The 24,222-nt window shown below is 36.3% G+C and overlaps 1 non-coding gene across 1 annotated transcript; it reads right to left on the bottom strand.

The window, feature by feature from the left end:
* Positions 1-2,495: 2,495 nt before the first annotated feature.
* Positions 2,496-2,567, bottom strand: TRNAF-AAA (transfer RNA phenylalanine (anticodon AAA)). The gene has a single exon. It is a non-coding gene; the product is annotated as a tRNA-Phe (tRNA).
* Between the last annotated feature and the right edge of the window lie 21,655 nt (positions 2,568-24,222).

The raw sequence follows: 24,222 nt of genomic DNA, 5'->3' as shown, positions 1-24,222 counted from the left end.
GTTTTCCCCCTAAGATCAGGATGTTTCACCTCACCACTCCTATTCAACACTGGTAGTAGACATATATACATAGTGCAATAAAATATGAAAGATACAGATTTGGAAGGAAGAAATAAAACTATCTTTTTATTCACAGATGACATAATTACTTATGTAGCAACCCTAAAGAATCAACCACAACAAAAAATCTCCTGGAATTAATAAGTGATTACAACAAAGTTTCAGGATACGTGATTAATATACAAAATTCAGTGACGTTCCTATATACCTTCAACAAAAAATTGGAATTTGAAGTTAAAAACACAATGCCATTTATAATAGCCCCCTAAAATATTTAGATATGAATCTAACAAAATATGTATAAGATCAGAAGCAGAAAGCTATAAAACTCTGATGAAGAAAAAACTCTAAATAAATACATATTTTTTGTTCTCGATTGAAAGACATAGTATTGTAAGGATGTCTGTTTTTCCCAACTTGATCTATAAATTCAACTTTATCCCCAACAATGTCCTAGCAGGCTAATTCATAGATATTAAAAAAGTGATTCTAAAGTATACTTGTAATATCAAGAACTTAGAATAGCCAACACAATTTTTAGGAAAAAATGAAGTCAGAAGACCCACAAGACTTGATTTCAAAATTATTATAGATGTACATTAATCAAGACATTGGTGTACCAGTGAAAGAAAAGACATAAGGAGTAGATAAATAAGCAACAGAATAAAGAGACAATAAATAGGCTCACACAAACACAGTCAACTGATTTTTGAAAAAAGAGCAAAGGCAACTTGATGCAGAAATAATAGTTTTTTCAACAAAGATACTAGAATAACTGGATGTCCATATGCAAAATAAAGAGAAAGAGGGAGAAAAAAAAAAAAAGACAGAGAGAGAGAGACAGAAAAGAATCTAGATGCGGTGCTTATGACTTACACATAATTAACTCAAAATGGATCATAAACCTAAATGTAAAATGTCAGACTATAAAATCTTTGGAAGAAAACATGGCAGAAAATCTACATGACCTTAGATTTGGTGATAAAAATTTTAATATAACACTAATAGCATTTATAAAACAAGTACTTAATGGATAGCAGATATTTGAATCCAGGCTCCTCACTGTTGCAGTAGGAGGTTACAGATGAGCAAGGGGACTAGGCTAGAATGATCTATGTGATGATGCATTAAGTTAGAGACATCAGTATGAACGCAGGTTTAAGTTGACAAAAACACAGATGATTACATGCCGAACTATTTATCAATATGTGTATAAACATAGTTCAGCATATACACGTACATACACACACAGACACACACACACTTTCTTGCTCTGTCAACTAAGAGAGCCTTAGAAGTAAGACTATCCCCAGTAACAGTGACCACAGCTACCAGGCATTTCTTGGTTTTTAAGTGCCATCCTCCAGTGAAAGGAACCAGGGATCCTTGGGGAAATGGCTGATTCTAGGGCTGAGGAAGGAGATGTACCTGGAACATTTTGTAATATGAAAACATAAGGAAATGCTAAAAAAAAAATTGTACCTATGATATGATGAAGGTGACATAGCCAAATGAAAGTACTCCCAGTGGCCAAAGTTGGAACAATTAAGCAACAAATAAATAAGTTTGTATTGGATTATAACCCAAAGTATAAAATAAATATCTATGCATCCATAGTGATATAAATGATTAATACATAAGTAAATAAGAGATAATAGACAAATCACCAGGGCAGAAGAATTCAAAATAATAATTACGTAGCTACTTCACATTTAGGAGGTACAACAGAGTTTCGGATTTCTAAAATGTAACCTCTGCATAGTGCCTGCCTTCTTAAGTATAGTATGGAAAGGAGCAAAGAGTTACCTGTGCAGTGGAAAAAGCAGATATGCCCTACCTCAAGCCAGGTGATCAAGGTTAACAGTGAGATCACTCAACAGTGATAAGTCAGATTGACAGTACGTATCCTTCATATGATGTGATGAGAACGGCATTTTACTTCTATGGTCTTCCTCCCCCAAACACATAACGCCAGCCTAATTATGAGAAAAACATCAGACAAATCACAACTGAAGGAAGGATGTTCTACAAAACGCCAGTACTTCTGAAAACTGTCAAGGTCATCAAAAACAAGCCAAGTCAGAGAAACTGTCACAGCCAAGAGAAGCCTAAGGAAATAGAACTAATAAATACAATGTAGAATCTGGGAACAGAAAACGGGCATTAGCAAAAGGAAGGGGAAATATGAATGAAGTACGGGCTTTAGTTTACTTAACAATAGTGGGTCAATATGGATTCATTCATGTGGCAAATGTACCATATGTAAGATGCTAGTTGGTAACAGAGAAAACTTGGTGTGGAATACATGCAACATATTGGGATATGGGAATATATGGGAAGTCTCTGTATTATCTGAAATAATTCTGTAAACCTAAAATTATCCCAAAATTAAATGGGTTTTTTGGAGGGAACCACTGAGTTTTTTTTTTTTTTAACAGAAGTACTGGGAATTGAACCCAGGACCTCGTGCATTTTAAGCATGCACTCTACCACTAAGCTATACCACCCCCACCCCCTGGAATGTTTATTTTAAAAAATACAAAAATAAATAACTTGTCTTTCAATAATACAAGTGTGTTTTTTGTGATGTTTTTTAAAAAAGACAGGTAGCACCCAGTCTTGGTGAGGAACACTCATGCTTTGCTGATGGAAATGTAAAATGATACAATCACTTGACACAATGATTCTGTGTTTGCATCTTTTTCCAGGAGTGATTTAAAAAAACACATGACTGTGCAAAGGCTTGTAGAAGAAAATTCATAGCAGCTCCATTCATGATAGCCGAAAGTTGAAAACAGTCAAATGCTCATCAGCAGGAACACAAATACCAAGTTGTGGTATCTTCATACAGCAGGAGGGAACTATTTATATTTAACTATTTATATTCTCAACTTCATGGATGAATCTCAAGACATGCATTGAGCAAACGAAGCCAAACACAAAAAAGGATACACTGCAAGATGCCATTTACATGGAATTCTAAAACTGGCAAAAAGAAGTCTACAGTGAAATAATGCAGAAAAGTTTTGTCTCTGTGTGAGAAGGGTTGGCTGAAAAAGGCTGGAGAGAAAGTTCTTGGGTGATGGAAATGCTCTCTATCTTAATAGGAGTATGGGTTACATGAGTATATACATTTGTCAATGTTCACTGACCTGTACACTTCACTGTATGTAAATTTTACCTTGAGAAGGAAATGTAAACAAAGAAAAAAAGTCAATATACCCATTTTTGTTCAGTCCTTTAAATAATTACCCTCAAACTACATTTTGATTGCCTCATTAATGTCACACTTGCTTCTAAATATGATTTATGATTTACAATAAGTTGTAGAGCAAAAGAATAATTTCAAATTCAATAATTGAAATTTGTTATTATTTACTGTAAATCATAAATATAGTAAAACACCTATAAAATAAGGACTATGACCCCACTTTTAAAATGAGTAAATTCGGGCTCAGTAAGAAAAGTGATTTGTTCGAGATTACTCAGCAAGGGGAGAGCTAAAATTTCTGTTGACCGCTAGTATCTTTGGATCTTGCTCTTAACCAGGTTGGGGTGGGGGAAATAGAAGCCAATGACAATAATGTGATTGAATAGTGACTTCCACTCTGAGTTTTCAGGAATCCAGGGCAAAAGGGTCATGAAAGTGACATGTGTTGCTTAATGATGGATATAAGGGATTATACCAACTCACCAGAAGAAGAAAGCATTTTTCTGACACTAAATTTGAAAAAGAAAGTAGAATTGAACCCAACAGTCCTTGTATAGAAGTTATGGAAGAACATCACACACAATATGTTAAGTAAATAATTTTACAGAACACACACACACCTTCTTAATCTGACCCTTTCTCACCCCAGTGTCCCATCAACAACTGAAAACCTGCTCCAGCTGCCTTGCTCAGCTAACACCCTTACCACTGAGATGGCTTTCCTAGGAGTTCAGTTCCAATACGTTTGATTTCATTTATTCTAGCCTGCATGGATCAGCCTATTAGTAACCATGCTAATTGAACTATTTGTTGTGGGTTCAATCTGATCTGTTACTTAGGAAAATAAACATCTTGGTTTATCCATGACATGTGTTCTCAAGAAGTGCTTCACTTAGCACTCAGCTGTAAATCTGAATAAAATTGAGAAGAGAAATTTCCATAGACAAATGTTTTGGCTAACTGTCTCTTTTGGCATTTCAACTGAAATTTTCTCTTTAAAAAATATAGCTGCCATTTGAACCAAGATTTCTTTAGTTTATTCCATTTCCAATTAGTAGCTCAGCTTTGCATTGGCATTTCTGTTTTAGCAGCTGCAGTGGAATCACTGGGCCAAATGCTGCCTCCATCTTTTGCCTACATGCCACTTTCACTCATGTACACAGACAGAGCACAAGTACCAGGCACCAGATCTGCCCCCAAATATCTACTGCCCTATTCATTAAGGCCTCAGTGGGTCCATGACAACCTTGGGAATCTGAAGAACATAGATAACTCTGCTTATGGCTTGAATGGAAGGTCTTACCTACAAGCAAAAGGATTTTTTTTAAACAATCACACATTTGCAATTAGATGAGGAAAATATTCTTTCTCTACTCCCAGCATTGGGAAATCACATCTCACAACAAAAATAGTCATATTACAAGCAAATCTGAAGACTCCCTTTTAGAACATAACGTTGAATCTATTTAGCAAGCCTCCTTGAACAAGAGAATCAGCACTGCACTGGTCTTGCAGGTGTTAATCAAAAACAGACGTAATTCTTTCTTCTTCTGCAGCAATGCTAAAAATATTTGCAATGACTCCAGCTTGAAAAAGAAATGGAGTCAAAGCTTAAAGAGTAAGGGGCATGGCTTTGACCTAAAGACTTAAGGTATAATTCTGACCCTCAGATGCTCTTCTCTCTCATTTGATGTTCATTTCAGAGGGTCGAGTTAATGACTGCAGAATAGGTCTTCTCTAACCTTGGGGTGAGAGGAGGTGCCCGCACTTTTCTCTCTTAAGATGTGATGGAACATGAATGCCTCCAGTAGGTAACCTCAGCCCTCCACTGCACTATCCACTATGGTAAGCCAGCAGTCTTCTGTGGCTTAATTAATTAAAATTTAAAAATTAAAAAGTTCAGTTCCTTACTTGTACTATCCACATTTCAGATGCTTTGACGACAGAGAACAGAACATTTCCATCATCACTGGAACTCCTATTAGACAACCCTATTCCACCTAAGAGAAAAGGTTCCTGAAAACCTACAGCAGACAGTTCTGGTGTTCTTGAATTCAAGATCCTCTCATTATTGAAAACCTTGATACATGATAGAGGCCTTTGCAGAGTCTGACTGCAGAGTAACTGATACTCAGTTGGGTTCTTACTTGTCACAGTATCAACATGATCAAACGCATCATTATGTTTCAAAGAAGAAGAATGCTGAAAACTTGAATCTTGATCTCAGGAAGCTTACAACTCAGCACACTTTTCTTCCTCTTGCCTTTTTCTTCAGTCCCTTTGTCCATGTACCTCTATTTATCACTGTCCCTCTTTCTGCAATAAACTTTTCCCTTGCCTGCTCAATCAACGAAAGGCTTCCATGCTCATTGATGCCCCCATAAGTAGATGATTCAACATGAGAAGACTTGTTGCTAGGCTTGAAGATAAAAGTTTTAACACCATAAGCCTGATCTTGAATAACTTCTTTGCATAGTGTTATAAAAATATTTCTATTTTCCTTCTGGGAACTAATGGTATCCACCAAGATACAGTGAAATCTTTGGATATGCTGCAAAGTCTTTCCAGACTGATGAACTGGTAACTGTCCAAGCTGATCAAAATGCTATTGTGATGTTAAGACAGCTGCAAGACTGTAGGCTTCTGGAAAGCCTAATTACAGTGGCTAGGAGATGAGCTTGAAAGGAAAAAATGTTGTTCCTAAGGAAGATAAGCAAGTGGAACTTTACAAATGTATATGCCCATCCTCCTTGTCTTCTCTGTTGCCAACAGGCAGCCAAAAAGCCAGCAGGGTTCTTTCAAAGACTGTTTCCATTAGAACTTCAATGGCATTGGCAATGAAAGGTGAGACAGAAGGGCGTGCAAAATGGAACTGAATGCCACCCTGGAACCACATTTATTATGCTGAGACATACTTGTTGCTATGCTAATGGGACAGGATTATATTTCTCTGACTATTTAAAATTTTCCAGCACAAATGAGGCAGTGTAGTGGGGCTGTTACATCATGTAGCATTCTGAAAGGGCTGGTGGCTCCTCTCCATTTACACCTCCTCCTCTTGCACATGGCCCCTTTCCTGGTGAGAAGATGCTTTTGCTTTTTACAAAGTGGTCTCATTTGCTTGGAAAACATTATGAGACTCGAATAGGATTTGTAATAGCCAGATTTCTCAGGACTCCTTAAAGGTAAATTTGTCTTGGCCATATTCCAAACACGTTCTTCAAGGACACATCCCTCCACCTCTCACTGCCCCATAGCTGCTGAACTAACACCAGAAAAAAAAAAAAAAAAACTGGACTGTTCAGTTCAAAAGAAGCATCAGAATTGATAGGTTTGGTTTAGGCTTTTATTCCCCTCCAAGTTAAATTGAGTTCCACTGTATGGAAAAGACAACAGCAAAGGAAGATAAAGCTGGAGAAAGTAGACGAGAAAGATGAGGAAGGGCTTGTGTTTGGGAAATTGATCATTTTATTGAAAATGCAGTTTAAATTAAATGATGACTATAAAGTGCCTAAAACAAAGAAAATCTCAAAACTAACACATATACCTTTGTGCCTCTCAAATCCATCCATTTTTCTTAATGACTGCCACTATCCTAACCTAAGCTAGCATCCTCTCACAACCGGATTCTAGAGTCCTCTTCTCAACTGGTTGACTGGTCCAACTGCTCTTATTCTGTGTCAGTTAATTCATTCTCCTCTCTGCAGGCAAAATGATGTCTTAACTTTTGCTTAAGTATCTTCACTATTCTATACTGCTTTGAAGATAAAAATATTCCTCAACACAGTTCACAGGCGCCATAAATTCCAGCCCCTCCCCACCTCTCTGAGAAGATTTAGCTCACACCACTGTCACGGGCTTTCTCAGCCCTGGCCTCTCAGTCTCTCTTCGGCATCATACTCCATCCAGTTTCATGCTTATAATTATATTATTAGGGGCCTACCTGGCACCTGGTGCTTAGCAGTACTTCGGAAATATCTGAAGAAGTAAGAAAGATAAGGAAGGGAGAGTGGGAGGGAGGATTTGCCTAGACATAATACAATACATTCCCTGAAATACATGGGACCCAGACCATGACTCTGTAATATGTTCCCCATAAATAATTGTTGCTTTATCTAAAGCAGTTAGCAAAGATTAATTGTCAGAGGAAAGTGATGAGTATCATAGGAAAATGGGTACAGCAAAGGGCACATCCAAGAGGAGTAGAGGACACCTGTGAAATGAATTCATGGAGGTCTGGGTGCATGCAGATTTCCTTGATTTGGTGGATTTTAGTGAGATAAGTCAGATTCAGTGTGTTCTAAGACACATGGCCGAAGGCAATTGTAAGGACTTTCCTTTGAGCAAGTAGATCTTGCTGGACTTGTTTACATCAGACATTGGAAGTAAAAGGATGGATTGCATGACCTCCAACAAACCCTTAAATCCCCAAATAAATTATGCAGATGCTACTTGTGAACCTACTGGAGGGCTAGTTGGAGAGTGTTAAAAAAATACCTTCTAAAAAGTAGACAAAATATGATATTGGGTCTACTGTTATTTTCCCAAATAGAGGACAATTTAGTGCACCAAGTAAGGTAATGGGTGTATTAAAGAGTCTACCATTTTGCCTGGTATATTGCTATATGGTAATTAATTTAACCAATGCTCAATCTAGTGCATGTTATGCAGTGGTGTTTTGTTTGGTATTTGCTGAACTGAAATGATAGCAGCTCCCAGAACACTGATGAAAGTTGAGCCTCGACGTCCATCTAAAACACAGTGTCCACTTTGCATCACTCATTCTGCATTTTGGCATGCATGATCCAGTATGTAGTTCCTTGGTGGTATGGTGGCTCTGGGCTCCTAAGAAGATAGATGTGACCTTGCTCTGCCTAGATACTGCTCTGAATTTTACATTTCTGCATTGTCAAGTTGTCATTTCTAAATTGTATGAACCCTACAAAAAAATCAATAAAGTCTTCACCTACAATACTAAATCCATTACTAATCTTTCTTATTGCAGTCCATGGCTAAGGCAAAAAAAAAAAAAAAAAAAAAAAAAGAGAGAGAGAACATAGAAACTTTTATTCAAAAAAATTAGTGTCTGTATGTTCCATTAAAATTTTAGCATTCAGATAAACCATAAACTTGGATTTAATGAATAATTTTGTAAGCAAATTTGTCTAAGTTAAGAAGGAGTCATGTATTATCATCTTGAATTTTATTTTGAAATTTTATAAAAACATAAAAAATAGATGTTCACATTTATTTACATCATTCTTAAGTGGTTAATTATGGTATAAACACCATGATTTTATATACTGAAATAGAAAAAAAATCCTTAGAGACATATTTAATCATTTGGATCTAGTAGTGTAGTGTCTATTCATTCATTTTTAGTCCATTAGAGTGTAAATTAGATCTGATTTGCTTGCTCTGATTGGCTTAATTGCCCCAGTTACAGCTGAAGTACAAATAAAATTGTAATAAATTGAACAGATGTTTAACCTACTCTACCAAGATCTTTAATAGTCAATTCCAATTGCAATTTACATTCAGCAATTTAACAAGACCCTTAGGAAAAATATTTGATTATTAAAACAAGCTGTTTGTTTCTGTGTGTGATGGAAACAAGACCACTGGGTCACATGCTTCGGCCTGGTGCAATTTTTTTTTTTTTTTGTACTTAATTTTGCTCTTCTCTTTTTAGGGAAACACACACACACACACACACACACACACACACACACACTCACATACGCTGAATGCAACGCTATAGAAGTTACGTTGCCAAAAATGGATATCATTCAAAATGATGAGAGAAGGGAAATTTCCTAGAATTATTAAATATTTTATAAACAAATAAATCCTATTATGTTTTCCACAAGCATCTTCATCAAGATCCTTTTTTACAGCCAATGGAAACTCATCTTAATTAAATCATCAAGTAGGAAACAAATAACTAATTCCATTATTCAGATTCTAAATGTCTCTCACTCACAGCCCATGTGGAAATAAAAAATATTCTTACAAAATATGCATGGCATTGCACTGTCTTCTACAATCTTTCCACTTTAATTTAATGTGGCTGTTAAGATACTACATAACTTTTGTGTGATCTGTTCCTAAGAATGCCTGGCAGAAACTGGCACATTACAGCTCTTGTATTTCCTCACGAAGGAATTTAAGATGGATTTTGTGTCTAGCTTCATAAATTTATAATATGAACCTCCAGATTCCCAGTCACTATATACTGAGGCCATGTTTAGGTAATGGGAAAGTTAGCTTACTAAAAAGATAAGCTTGTACTATGGAGGTAGAATCACTGAATTGAAAATCAAATAAACATTAAGAATCAGCTAATCCTAGAGACAAAACTCAAATGCTTACAAGGAATCAGGGAAGTAGCCTAAATAAGTAGGATCAATGATGAATTGGACAGTGCCCATCTCCTTTAAAGGGACTGACTCACTTAGCTCCAGCCAATCATTGCCATGATGGAACGCAGGCCAGGGATGAGAGAGTCTGGGTTTTCATGAAAAGCCCAGAGTCTAGACTTTTTAAACACTCTCCTGATTAAAAAATGTCTGTACCTACTTTAAAAAATTTAATATTTTGCAGTGTTAAACAGCAATAACAAAAGTCTGTGAACCAAGTACATCCCCAGTTTAAGAACTGCTGTTTACTCACTGATATATCCAATCCTAACACTTTGCAGTTGATGACAGTAAGTCCCCAATAATTCAAGGGAGCATTATATCTTCATGGTAAAACTATAAACTAGAACCCCTATCTTCAGGAAGTTAAAACCACTCACTTCGGGTTTAAATCCCAATTATAGCCCAATGTAGCTACACAATCTTAAACAAATTACTTAATCTCTCCAATCCTCAGTTTCCCAAATAGCAAAATAGAAATAGTAATAGCATGTATATCATAAGCTTGTGGAGGGGATAGTGTGAGGTAATCTGCAAAGAATCCTTGGCAGAATGCCTAGTTCCTCATAAATGTTCAATAAATGAAAATCATGATCATTTTCATCAGCATTATAATTCCAGAGTTTTCAAAACTAAAGGAACTAACCTTATTAATAAATCCCAATCTTACTGATGGGACATTTTATTAAAAATATGTTTTGGACTAGAAATCATAAAACTCATAAAAGAAAATATAGGAAAAATGTTCCTTGACATAGGTCTTGACAATGATTTTTTTTTTTTTTTTGGATATTACACCCAAAGCACAAGCAACAATATAAAAAATAAACAAGAGTGACTACATCAAACTAAAAAGCTTCTGCACAGCAAAGGAAACCATCAACTGAATGAAAGGGCTACCTACTGAATGGGAGAAAATGTTTGCAAATCATATTATCTGATAAGGGGCTAATAGCCAAAATATATAAAGATTGAATATAATTCAATAGCAAAATAATAATAATAATCCAATTAAAATTGGGCAAAGGAAGCAAACAGACATTTTTCCAAAGAAGACATATGAATGGTCAAGAGGTAGGAGGAAAGGTGCTCAACATCGCTAATCATAAGGGAACTGCAAAGCAAAACCACAGTGAGATATCACTTCATGACTGTCAGAATGGCTGTATTTAAAAGGCAAATGATAACAAATGCTAGCAAGGATGCTGAAGAAAAGTGAACCCTTGTGCCCTGTTGGTGGGGTTGTAAATTGGTAGCCACTATGGAAAACAGCATGGAGGTTCCTGAAAAAATTAAAAATAGAACCATCATATGATCCAGTGATTCCACTTTTGGGAATATACCTGAACGAAATGGAAACACTATGTCAAAGAGATATCTGCACCCCCATGTTCATAGCAGCACTGTTCACAATAGCCAAGACAGGGAAACACCATTACTGTTCATCAACAAGTGAAAGGATAAAGAGATATAGAATATATGTACACAACAGAATACTGCTTAGCCATAAAAAGGAAGGAAATCTTGCCATTGGGATGACATGGATGGATTTTGAGGGCATAGTGATAAGTGAAATAAGACAGAGAGAAACAAATACTGTATGATCTCCCTTTCATGTGGAATCGTAAACAAACAAAACTCATAGAAAAAGGGGGATCATATTGGTGGTTACCAGAGGTAGAGGGTAAGGGTCAAAAAAGAAATTAGATAAAGGTGGTCAAAAGGTACAAACCTCCAGTTATAAGTAGGTGCTGGGGATATGATGTACAACATGATGACTGTGGTTAACGTGGCTCTGTGGTTTATCTGAAATTTGTTAAGAGATCCAATCCTAAGGGTTCTCATCACAAGGACAAAAACATTTTTTCTTCTTCTTTTTCTTTTTTTGCATCTATGCTAGATGATGGATGTAACTAAACTCACTGTGGTAATCATTTTATAACATATGTAAGTTAAACCACTACACTGTACGCCTTTCATTTATGCAGTGCTGTTTGCCAATTACATCTCAATGAAACTGGGAAAAAAATGTATCTTAAACAGCTATGAGAGGTTATCCTGAGGAAATAACCTGCACATTCTCCAGTGCAGAGTCAGAATTTAAAGAAGAGTGATAGAAAAGGGATAAAGGAAGAAAGGAGGCCAAGGAGTAATTAGCACTATATTCACAGACTACTTTAAGAACTTCATTTTCAGGAAATTAGGGGGCCTAGACTAAACATTACCTCCCCCTCTTGTGACCTTCAACACCTTTGAAATACACCATATGAAAAATGACTAATTCAAGGGGAAAAATTTTTTAACTAGGTGTTTGTGTTCGCCAATATGAGGCAAAGTGAATAATAAAATACAAATAAAAACTTTTAAGCCAACTGTTTCATTCAACAATTTTTCCATCTGAGTTCATGGTGACATAACACTCACTCGACTTGCCTTTATCAGGCAGGACTGTTTACGTGAGCACGACACACACAATCTCTTGCCACGGTCAACCTACATGAAAGCCAAAAGTTACTTCCCCGCTAGACCATTCCAGTTAAAGGAAAGAAAAAACTAAGTGCTTATAACTGGAATATCAAGTACAAATCCTTTGTTATTTTCCAAATAGTCAAAAAATAGGAGGTGTAAGTAACTGTGGACAAAAGTTGCAATAAAAGAGAAACATAAAGAGAGGATATTAGGGTATTACACAGTGACAGTCTCTCTGTTAAATATCCATCTCAGCCTAAATTGTGGCATGCCACAGTTAAAACGGACTAAAATTGTGTACAGAGTTTAAATCTGTGGGAGTTTAAAAAAGAATATGGTGTTTCCTCATTTTAAAAAATGAATTATTTCTAAAAATTGCAGCACTTTGGCAAATACCATTCTAAACTTTTTTAAAGAAAATATTTTCTATGATTTTGCAAGTAATTCTTTTTGTTGGGCTTCACAGTATAGTAAAATGAGCCAACAACATCATGTAAACAATGACACAAGATTAGATTATAAGTGATCTATAACTTTGAAGGAAGCTTCTGCTGACTTGCATTAATAAGGAAGCATACATTCTCCTGGTAGCTCATAAGGAACAGTCAAACTACAAAGCCATAGAAAAGACAAATCACACCCTGAACAAATAAAGCTACAAATTCACAGAGATTTTCCTAGTCCCCAGATAAAAATTCCACACATAAAACTTAAATTACAAATGTTATGGTTATTTATGATATCTGGGGCTAAAATTCTGGCAAAAGAGTTGAATTGGACTCTATTTGGAAAAATGTGTTGTAAGTCCCATCATACCTAAAATTCCCTATTAGGGAAAATATTGCCAAGCACCATCTAATTGTGCTCGGTATTTTGGGCACCTATTGATGACAGAATACCCTATTCTGTAGGACAGATCCAGAAAAATCTGAGTGTTGTTCTCTTAATAAGAGGATTCCACAAGGTATACTGTTGGTTTAAAGCAAAGCAACCCAGCACCTCTGTATTTTCCCTTAATTTCCACCAAAGTAGCTGAAGAATTCATATCAAAGAGACCCACTGTTCTTCTCAGGGTTCCATCAATCATGTATCCATAGAAACCACAAATAAGTCCTTTAAAGAGATGTCTCTACCTTTTTGTCCCAAGAGAGCTCTTATTCAATCCACTTCCATTCCTCCCCTCTGGACACTTTATTTTCTACTGTAACTCCTGGGAACTCAAGAGTGACAGAAGGCATTTTGCCTCTGTGGCTAAGGAGCCCACTTGAAGATTTCTAGGTGATCACCAACGTTGACCCTAAGACACTGCATCCCTGCTGCTCCAGACGCCCATCCACACAGTCATGCCAAGTTGGAACCTGTGTGGTTTTCCTAGACAAGATCTTCTAAGCCTAGATTCAAGGGAAAAAAATCAAAAAGGGACAGTTGTGAAGGTCTCTGTCTGAATTACTTGATGAAGTTGTCCCCTATTTATTAGAAAAACAGCCTAAATGTTCAGTTCCTCACACATGAAGGAGTTGCTTATAGACTCCTCCCAATTCTGGACAGTTTACCAAAATCTGAAGTTAGTTTCAGCCTGCAAGTGTTCCTGAGACATCTTAGAATGGAAATCTGTAGAGGCCAGTGTGTGTACTTGTGTGTGGAAGTACACAGTAGAGCAGGCAGGGTGGCTGGGTGGAACATTTATTCTTCAGTTAATGTGGGCATGTATTATGTTACCACATTAATGATGGTGAATCTGCCACACAGAAAGAGAGTCAATTTTAAAACTAATGAGAATGTTGTATTCATTTCCTACTTTAGCTGCCAACAAATTAAGTGGCTCAAATTTAGTGGCTTAAAACAACACAAATTTAAAATCTTACTATTGTACAGCCAAAAGTCTCATTGGGTTGAAATCAAGGTGTCAGCAGGGCTGGATTTTTTTTTTTTTTTTTTTGAAGACTGTAGGGATGTTACTGACTGAATTCTGTCCCCACTCAAATGCTTATGTTGAAGCCCTGACACTCTCCACCCACCTGCCCCCACCACATACCTGTATTTGGAGATACTGCCTCTGAGGAGGTAACTAAGCTTAAATGAGGTCACAGGGGTGGGGTCCTAATCTGATAGATCTGATGACCTTATAAGTAAAGGAAGAGGCACCAAAGGTCTTTCTCTCTCCACATGCACACAGAGGAAAGGCCATACAAGGACAAAGTGAAAAAGTTGCTGTCCACAAGCCAAGAAGAGGAGCCTCATCAGAAACAAACCTTGCCATTGCCTTGATCTTGGACTTGTAGCCTCCAGAACCATGAGAAATTTTCTTTTGTGTGTAAGCCACCAGACTGTGGTATTGTGTTATGGCAGCCTGAGGAGATGAACACAAGCAGAGAATCAATTTCCTCACATTTCCAGTTCATTAGAGACTGCCTGCCTTCCATGTCTCATAGCCCCTTCCAGCATTTTCAAAGCCAACAACACAAGATCTTCGAATCTCTCTCCCAGACTCTGACAATGCTCCAATGAAGGAAGCTCCTGATTCCTCTGGGCCCACCCAGATAATCCAGGATAATCTATCCATTTCAAGACCCTTAACTTGATTACATCTGCAATATCTCTTTTTCCATGGGAGGTAAAATATTCACAGGTGTAGAAGGTTAGGAGAAGGCCATCGTTAAGGGGTCATGATTCTGCCTACTGTTATGTTGAAATGCACAAAATCACCAACTCTGCAAGTCAGAAGTCTTCTTTCTGGGACAAGTGACTCCTAACAAGTGAGAACAATCATGGCTCTAAAGCCGTTCTATAAAGAAAAGAATGGAATAATTTAAATCCAAGGCCAGTTCACTTCAGGTTGAGTTGGGGATTGGGATCAAGATAAACTTCTTCAGGATACAAGCTGAAAAAGGCCTGAGTTTTGCCCTGCCCTGAGAAGACTAGGTTGTGTCCACAGTGGGTCCATCCATCCATACTTTGCTGAAGTGAAAGGGTAGCTTCTCTTAAAAAAAAAAAAAATCCTCTGTGGACATAAGACCTTACCTTGAGAGTAAGGTAACTTAGTACGTACTGAATCTTTAGTACTTGGGTTGGACCATAACTAACCCAGTCTTAGAATATGACCAATGACTTTTTGTTGCTCAAAATATCTCACTGTTGATGCTTCACAGTGTTCTTGAAAGCCCATGAACCAAAGTGCTTACTACCTTGGCGGTTATGTACAATTCTTCTATAGGCTAGTAATAACATTTTCTTTAATATTTCTCCCTACATCTTATATTCCAATTCAGTTATACATTTTTTTATATTCTCCTTTGAGCCACTGTCTATTTCTCTGCATCTCTTTTCATTATAAATTGCACAAAATAGGAACAATAATACACAGTCATTCTTCTGAAATTATTTCACTGAGCTTTTTTTTTCACTGATTTTTTTTTTTTTTTGTCAGAGGGATGAATTTGTAATAATTCCCCACATCGAGGCCTCCTTTCTTCTATCTTATGTATTTACTTACTAGAGATAGAAATAAATTTAATATCCATGAGATAAAAGCTTGTAAAGTCTGAACTATGACTTTGAGCTTCCTGCAAAAGTCCCCACCCCTCTGCATCATGGCTGAGGATTGTTAGCTTTCAACTAGCCAAAAACGACATTACAGTTCTTAAAGAATCCCATCATTAATACAGTCCATCTGTTCAGGTGAAAAGTTGAGGCTCCTTGAGATGAAAATAGTCTTGACAAATAGGACTTTAAAAATCATGTGAAGAACTTAAAAAAGGGAGGGGTGGGTATTTCTGATGATTCTATGCTATGAAAAGTTTTCTAGCATATTTTTAGGGCAAAATAAGTGCCATTGACACATGCACAAAGTAAAATTGACCATGAGACAGTTAATAAAAACGCAAAATAAATTTCTTCATTGATCTAGATTTTCTTCAGTTTTAATTTCATAGTATACATTTTGTTAGAGAAAATATGTTTCCAGAGTTATTTTCTTAAATATTTACATTTTGAATTTTAAAAATATTTCAGGCAAATTTCCTCTTATTTTCCTCCTAGTTTCTACATGGCTGTGTTTGTTGTATAACAATTTTATTGAGATACAATTCACACACCACAAAATTCAGTCATTTGAGTGCAAGTCAGTGATTCAAGTATGCTCACAAAATTGTGCAGTAATCACCACAATTAGTTTCAGAGGGTTTCACCACCCCAAAAGAAATTCCATACCATGAACAGTCGCTCCCCATTTCTCCCCAATGCCTCAAGCTCTAGGCAACCAATAACCCATTTTCTGTCTATAGATTTGACTGTTATGGACATTTTACATAAATGTAATCATACAATATGTAGTGTTTTACGACTGATTTACTTCATTTAGCATAATGTTTTCAAGATTCTTCAATGCTGTAGTGTATTTTAGTACCCCATCTCTTTTTATTGCTAAATAATACAGTTGACCCTTGAACGATGCAGGATTAATCCAAATATAATTTATAGTCAACCCCTCATATCTACAGTTCTGCATCAGCAGATTTAACCAACCACAGATTGTGTAATACAGTAGTATTTACTACTGAAAAATATTCACATACAAGTGGACCTGCAGTTCAAACCCATGTTTTTCAAAAGTCAACTGTATTCCATTCTACAGATATGCCACATTTATGTATCCATCAATAAATGGACATTTGGTTTTATTTCTGCTTTTCAGCTATTATGAATGATGCTTATATGAATATTCACCTACACGTGTTTAATGTGGACATATGTTTTCATTCCTATTGGATATAAAACTAGGAGTAAAGTTGCTGGGTTATACAGTAACTTTATGTTTAACTTTCAATGAACTGTTAGACTGTTTTCCAAAGTGTCTGCATCATTTTATATTCCCACCAGTGATGTATAGAGGTTCCACTTTCTCATGAACGCTCATTTTTATCTGCCTTTTTGATTATAGCTGCCCAATATCTCATTGTGGTTCTGATTTACATTTCCCTCATGGCTAATGAGGTGCATTTTCCCCCTGTGCTTACTGACCATTGACCTATTCAGATCTTTTGCCTCCTTTTAAAATGATGTTACTTGTCTTGTTATTGTCATGAAATTTTACATATATTTTAGATACCAGTCCCTTATTAGGTTTATAACTTTTATTTTCTTCTATTCTGTGGACTATTCTTCCACTTTTATAACAGTGTCCTTTAAGGCACAAAAGTTTCTAATTTTGATGAAGTCAAATTTATCTATTTTTCTTTTCTTCTTATGCTTTGCTGTTACATTGAAGAAGCCATTGCCTAATCCAAGGTCATGGAGACATTTGTCCAGGTTTTTAATTTTTTTTTGTAATTTTAGCTATTATATTATGGTATGTGATCCATTTGTAATTAATTTTTGTATAAGATACGAGTGGAAGCCCAGCTTCATTTTTTTACAGTGAATACCCATTCACCCCAGCACCATTTGTTGAAAAACCTATTCTTCCACTGAATTTGTCTTGACACACTCAAAAACATTACATTACATGCTCATTTCCTTGTAAACATGAGAGTTTTATCTCTTGACCCAACTTTATTCCATTAATCTATATGTCTATCCCTACACCGTAACTAGTGTTTATTCTAAAAGTATCTCTTTCATAGACATTATATTTCATAAGTATTTTAAACTAAAAACAACACTAAAATGAAACAAAACAAAACCAGCCAGAATGTTTGTCACATTCCCTACTTTACTGAGTAAAAAAAATTGCCTGGAAGTGTTAAGTCCCTGCTTGTATATAGAAAACAGTGACAAGAAACAGACTCAGTAAATGCCACATCCAAGCTACATGATCTAAAGATAATGAACTATTGCCTACATGTGAGATATTTTTACCTACTCATCCTAGCAAGTTGTTCTCAGTTATTAAAATCAGCGCTTAGAGTAAATCAGGTAAAAACATTAAAACAAATACAAAATCTAAATTCAACTACATGGGGAATAGCAAAAATGCAAGAGCATACTCTACTCCAAGAATCAGTCAAGATAACTAGCATTTATTATGACCCAGCCACTTTACTTGCATTGCTACATTAAATCCTCATAAAAACCTCATGACTCAGGTAAAAGAAATTACCCAATTTAAAGGAGGTAAAAGGGAAGGTAGGAGAAGTTAAATAATTTCTCAACTTCACAGAGGTAGTTAGTGGACGAGTTGGGTTTGAGCCTGGATTAGTGGAAACCAAGAGAATTGATAACCCAGTGCTCCTGTTTCTCAAGTCTAGCTGTCCAAGGCTTCCAATATTTTTCAACCGAAGGGTTAAAACCTCCCATAATATTTAAAAATGAATTCCTATTGTTATTTTAACATAATCATTTATCAGATTGTTCTTAATCATCATAATCATTGCTTGTATCAAATTAGCTAAGATTTTAAAAATATAAAATCTAGGTCCTACAGTGATTTAAGAGCTTCTGGATTGGTAGCTATCTGATAGCCCACCTAATCCAGCCCTTGTTTCACACATGTAGGAACAGAGACTCAGGGATTAAATGACTTTGTTCAAAAGCTCAGTATGCTGCTTAGTGGTGAATCACAACACAGATTTCAAATGTCACATTTTTTTCCAACCACTGCTTCCACTGTACTTAGCATCTGTTATCCATTGCTGCTTGATGTAATTCTGAGTCACATGCTTTAGAATCTAAAACTTTCCAAGCTATGCTTTCTCTTGAACTTCTTTTGCTTCAGAGCAGTTACCATAGACATTAATGGGAACACCTGCTGACTATACCCCTGCTTTGGACGACCTTTCCCAACCCTCTCGGCTCCAAAGCCATTCCCCTCACTACTCAGAGAGGCAGCTTCTGTCTTCTACTCTTTTTCCAAATTATCATTCCAACCCTATGTATTAGCCATGACTTGCATGCTAAATATGCCTTTGGTCTCTTCTCTTTCACTTACTTACCCCTTTGGCCAAACCACAAAAGAAACTATTAAAGGTGATTCACTCTCATACTTCTTACAATCAAAATGATATATATGTAGTCTTTACATACATGCCTTTAGTTCTGAAGGTCAGAGCTAATTTTTTAAGCTTTATTTAATAAATGATAAAATTCCTACTATAACAAAGTTTTTGTCTTCTGGAGATTTTCTATTCAGTTTTTGGTAGGCAAAAAAGAAAATGTCTTGCTTAAGAGTCTAGGTTTTGGTGCCTATTAATGATATAAATTAATTTAGAACCAATCATAAAGGCTATAAAATACACTTCACAATCTCTCTTTATCAATTCACAAATATTCAAGAAAAATCCAAACTCTTCATTATTTCTGCCCCATTTGCAAACAAATAGTTAATAGATTATTTTGTAATAATCAACTTTTCTGTGCAGAAATTTTAATTCACTTTTGTATCACAGTCAAAACTTACAGGGCATAAAACTAAGTAGAAATTTACATTTTCAGTTGCCTTTTCAAACTTCTTCACTTTATCCTAAAATCTTCTGCATGCCAGGTAATACCACTTTAAAAGAGGAAAGCATTTTATTAAAGTGAGATTCCTACACATGACGAGCAACACGGAAAGCTGTGATCTGAGACGACAGTTGGTTTACTCTTACCATTTGATCACAAAATTTCTGTGCCATCTGTGGTAAGCCACACAGGCAAATGTGTCATCACATCTAATAATGAAAAGAAAAAACAGACAGAACGTGCTGGAGAAACAGACTGCTTTAATTACCCCCTCACAATGCTCCTTGAGAATTTGGAAGAAGAGCATTGTGCATGCAAGTTATTTATACAAAGAAGGTAAGCAAGGATGATTTTTTTTTTTTTAAATCAGGGTAACTACCCTCTTATTTCCTGCATGTCCAGTTGAGAGCAGAAACCGAAGGATCATAAAGATTGAGGGGGAAATCTCGTTTAAAAAAAAAAAACAGAAAATAACTAGTATGGTTATTGTCTATGGTCCACTATTTATATGGTGAAATTTCAAAATTATATTCTTTAAATAAGAATATAACCTAACTACAGCTCTACAGTGGGAGCATAGGAAGAGGTTGGAGGTACATAAACAGCTCCAAGACACAGAGGCTTGACTTCACCAACATCTACTGATCATTGGCACCGACAATTACCTGTCTTCTTTCAAGCCTAGACCAGTGACTCATGCTGTAACTGTGTTCAAAAATCCCCCTAACACAGGTGTTCTCAGAAAGATATGAGAGCACCAAGGTTTTTTTCCTCTCTTTGAGAATAATGTAAGTTGTGTCCTGGGTGGGTAAAAACAGATGTGAAAGACCTAGTGACTTGACCCTCATGTGTGTGACTATGATGACTCAAGACAATGAAAATCACCTTCTTCCCTTCACTCTGAGTTCAGTACCAGTGATGCAATTTTCCTGACCAAAAAGAACCGAGCCACTCCATTTCTTTTCACTTTGTATTCAACTTCTGTACATTTTCCATTTTATCTCTGTTCATGTTGACCCCAACTGTCTTCGTACCTTGAGTAACCATGACTCCTATCTCCCCCTGGTCCAGTAACTTCTACAGTCAGCAAAGGGCAAGTCCTCTCAAGAGTACATCTATAAGTGACATTGGGATATAGTGTTGAAATGAACAGGGAAGAGGAAAAGGAGATCAAGGAGTGACTAATGACTGGTCTGCAGACACAGTGACAGATGTGCTAGGACATTAGGCTTACAGCAAAGGTATTATAACATGGCCCCATGTCTGTGTGTCCTGGGAATTCATTCTCATACTAACTTGAGTTGGCCTCCCCCTGAAACTTCACCATTGATTCATTTAACAACCATTTTTGAGCACCAGCTATGAGTTGGGTCCTAGCGGCACCAAGGAAACAAAGAAAAAAAAATTCAGTGAAAAAATACCATTGACCATAAACAACAGGTTTCTTCTGTACAGCACAGGGAATTATATTCAATATCTTATAGAAACCTATAATGACAAAGAACATGAAAATGAATATAAGTATGTACATGCATGACTGAAATATTGTACTGTACATCAGAAATGACACAACATTGGACACTATACTTCAATTAAAAAAAAAATCATTGACCATGAAAACTCAGTCTAGTTTAAAAAAAATGAACATTACAACATAGAGCTTTTTCTAGCATATTTCCCGTCTGATACACTTTGAGAGTAATATGTAACATTTCAAACCCCTGTAAAAATAAAATATGAAACATATGTAAAGATATTAAAAATGGAAAATTATATATATTATATATATATACACAAATGTGTTTGAGTAGGAAATATTATCTTCTAGATTGGTACATTTTTAAAAATTTTATTCTAAAGTTGTCCTATAATTCTCTTTTTCAAAAATGTTTACTGAGTACCTGCTAAAGGCCAACCACTTTTCTAGGCACCATAGATACAGCTGTGTCTGTGGCAGACAAGATCTGTGCCTTCCTGGAGCTTACATTCTAGCGAGGGAGATGGGTATAAAATACTTTTTTTTTTTTTTTTTTGAAAAGTAAAATTGATAGTAAGTAAGAGAGAGAAAACTGCTAAAGAGAACTCAAACCACAAAAGGAAGATTAAGGAAGGGGTGATAGAGAATGTCTCTCAATTTAAACTTGAGCAGCCAGGAAAAGCTTTACTGCAAATGTGACTTTTGAGTAAATGATGCCATGAATCATACAACTTTCTGGAGAAAGAGCATTAATAGCATTCAAACCAACTACAGACAAATTTTGACTTGTTTTCCGTGTAACACGTGCTACAAATGTTTCATTTTATTTTAAATTTCATAAGAAAAAACAGACTCTGTCAACACATAAAATTAATTATGACATGTTTGGTTTGAGAATTGAATATATATTGAAATGTAATGTAAAACTTAACTACATGTTAAATACTATTTAAAAGGGCAAAAACTGTTTCCAGCATCTGATACTCAGTAATTTTGTATTTTTGTGATTTAAAAAAAAATCAGCAGGTTTTGGACTGCTATTTGCAAGTACATTTTTGTAAATAACATATTGTGAGTGGGGATAGTTTTAATTCTCAAAAAGTAAAAAATCCAATTGGAAATAATCATCAGTATGGTTTCTCCTTTTTAACATTTGATTTTGAAGTTTTATCTTGAAGTTCAGCCTAAGACATTTGATCACCTGAGTGTGATTAATGGCTCTTATAAAGTTCATGTTGAGGTGAATTTATAGACATAGTATCATTTGTATCTCCCTATTAATTTACTGGAATTCAAAACCACATTTCCTTATATTGCACAGAATTTATGAAGCCTGTTATAGACTTAAATTAAATAAAATATAGCCTATAATAACAAAAACACATGATTTAGAGCTATTTAACGGCCACTGCCACAAAGATGGGTAGTAGGGTTTGGCTGAAAAATAAAACATTTGAGTAACTGACTCTGGGTAGTGGTTACTGTTCTTCAGTATTGCATCACATGATCATCAGTCCATACTTGGAAACTCTCCAGTGAATCAACTTTAAAGGGAAGGAAAAACTTTGAGAATTATTTTGCTGCTTGACAACTTAAATAATTATTTTATTGCTGAATGGACATCATTGCTCTCTTGAACACTGTGTAGAGCTTTGGGAAAACTCAAGCTGATAAATACCCAGCAACTTAATCTTTGTGATCAAACAAGAGCTATAGTTGGAAGGGAGTACTGAGCCCAATGGAGACAGAGAAGAAGGACCCATATTTCCTTGTATGGACCAAGCCTTCCAAGAAGAGTTCATCTAAATGATAAGTAGGAAATAAACAGTATATGAAGAGGAAGGGGTCCCACACAAAGGTGCAGAGACATACAGGGGCTCAGTAGGCTTAGGGAATAGCCAGGGGTTCAACATGATGCGTCCAGATGTGCATCACAGGAAGCATCAAAAGCTGACAAAAGAAGATGGCAGATCATTAAGGGTCATGTATGCCATGCAAATAAGTTTTGACTTTACCCTTGGGTGGCTGGGTGTGTGTTCGTCACCAGGTGTGGGTTCTGGCTAGCAGAAGTCCCACCGAGAGGGAATGAATTACTCAAGACTGTGGAAATGTCAAGAGAGTGAGAGGGAGTCGGGAGCCAACTCTTTGAGCCTCTCATATCTTCCATATTTATTGAGTACAGTCAAAGGAGGAATGCAGGAATTTAGGGAAGGACAGGGTGGGATCACAATGAATACAAAGGCTTTGTTTATTGTTGGTGTTTGGCTCAAGGTCTGAAGACACTTTTTGGTGAATCATGTTCGTGTTGAGCCCTTCAGCTTATCAGGGCAGAACGTATGAGAATCAGCTCCTTAACAACTTGGACTCAGGTGGCTGTGCCGGTCTTAGGTTGCCCCCCTCAGGGGATCTTACCCGTCATTGGCTACCCAGCCTTCTCACCTCTGAGTCTGCAGCTTTTTATAAGTTGTTTACCATTCTGGCCCAAGGCTGTTTTGGGGATAGAAGACTAACAGCAGGCACACCCAGCATTTATAGCCGGGGGCCTGGGTCTTTGCTAAAACCTCAAGGCTGTTACTAAGCACATTTTCTTTAAAGAGATGAAAGGCTGGGATCTGTTACAATTTGTTAACCCAATCATGGGCTCCCACAGCTGGGAGCCATCAAAGGGTTTTATAATGGAGATAAAGTATTTTGACTGGTATGTTTGAAAGTCATTGATGCGGAGGGGAGGACAAAGACCAGATACCAATAGTAACTTGTTTTATTCTGACACCTATGTAATATGAATTTCGAAGTTTAAGGAGATCTAGAAAAACTTTGTGAAACTAATGCGTTCTTCCTTTTTTCCCCACCCTCTTGGATATTCCACTTGGATGAAAGCTCTGTCTTGATGCATTCATATGTATATATATTTAGAAGTATAGTCAGTTTACAATGTTGTGTCAATTTCTGGTGTACATCATAATGCTTTAATCATACATGAAAATACATATATTTGTTTTCACACTCTTTTTCACCATGTTACTATAAGATACTGAATATAATTCCTTGTGCTAGACAGTATGAACTTATTGTTTATCAATTTTATATCTATTAGTTAGTACCTGTAAATCTCAAACTCCCAATTTATCCCTTCCCACCCTCTTCCC

The sequence above is a fragment of the Camelus dromedarius genome, chromosome 26 (genome assembly GCF_036321535.1).
Source record: "Camelus dromedarius isolate mCamDro1 chromosome 26, mCamDro1.pat, whole genome shotgun sequence".
Lineage (NCBI taxonomy): Eukaryota > Metazoa > Chordata > Mammalia > Artiodactyla > Camelidae > Camelus > Camelus dromedarius.
The sequence above is the reverse complement of the archived record's forward strand: the minus strand, read 5'-3'. Positions and strand labels throughout refer to the sequence as shown.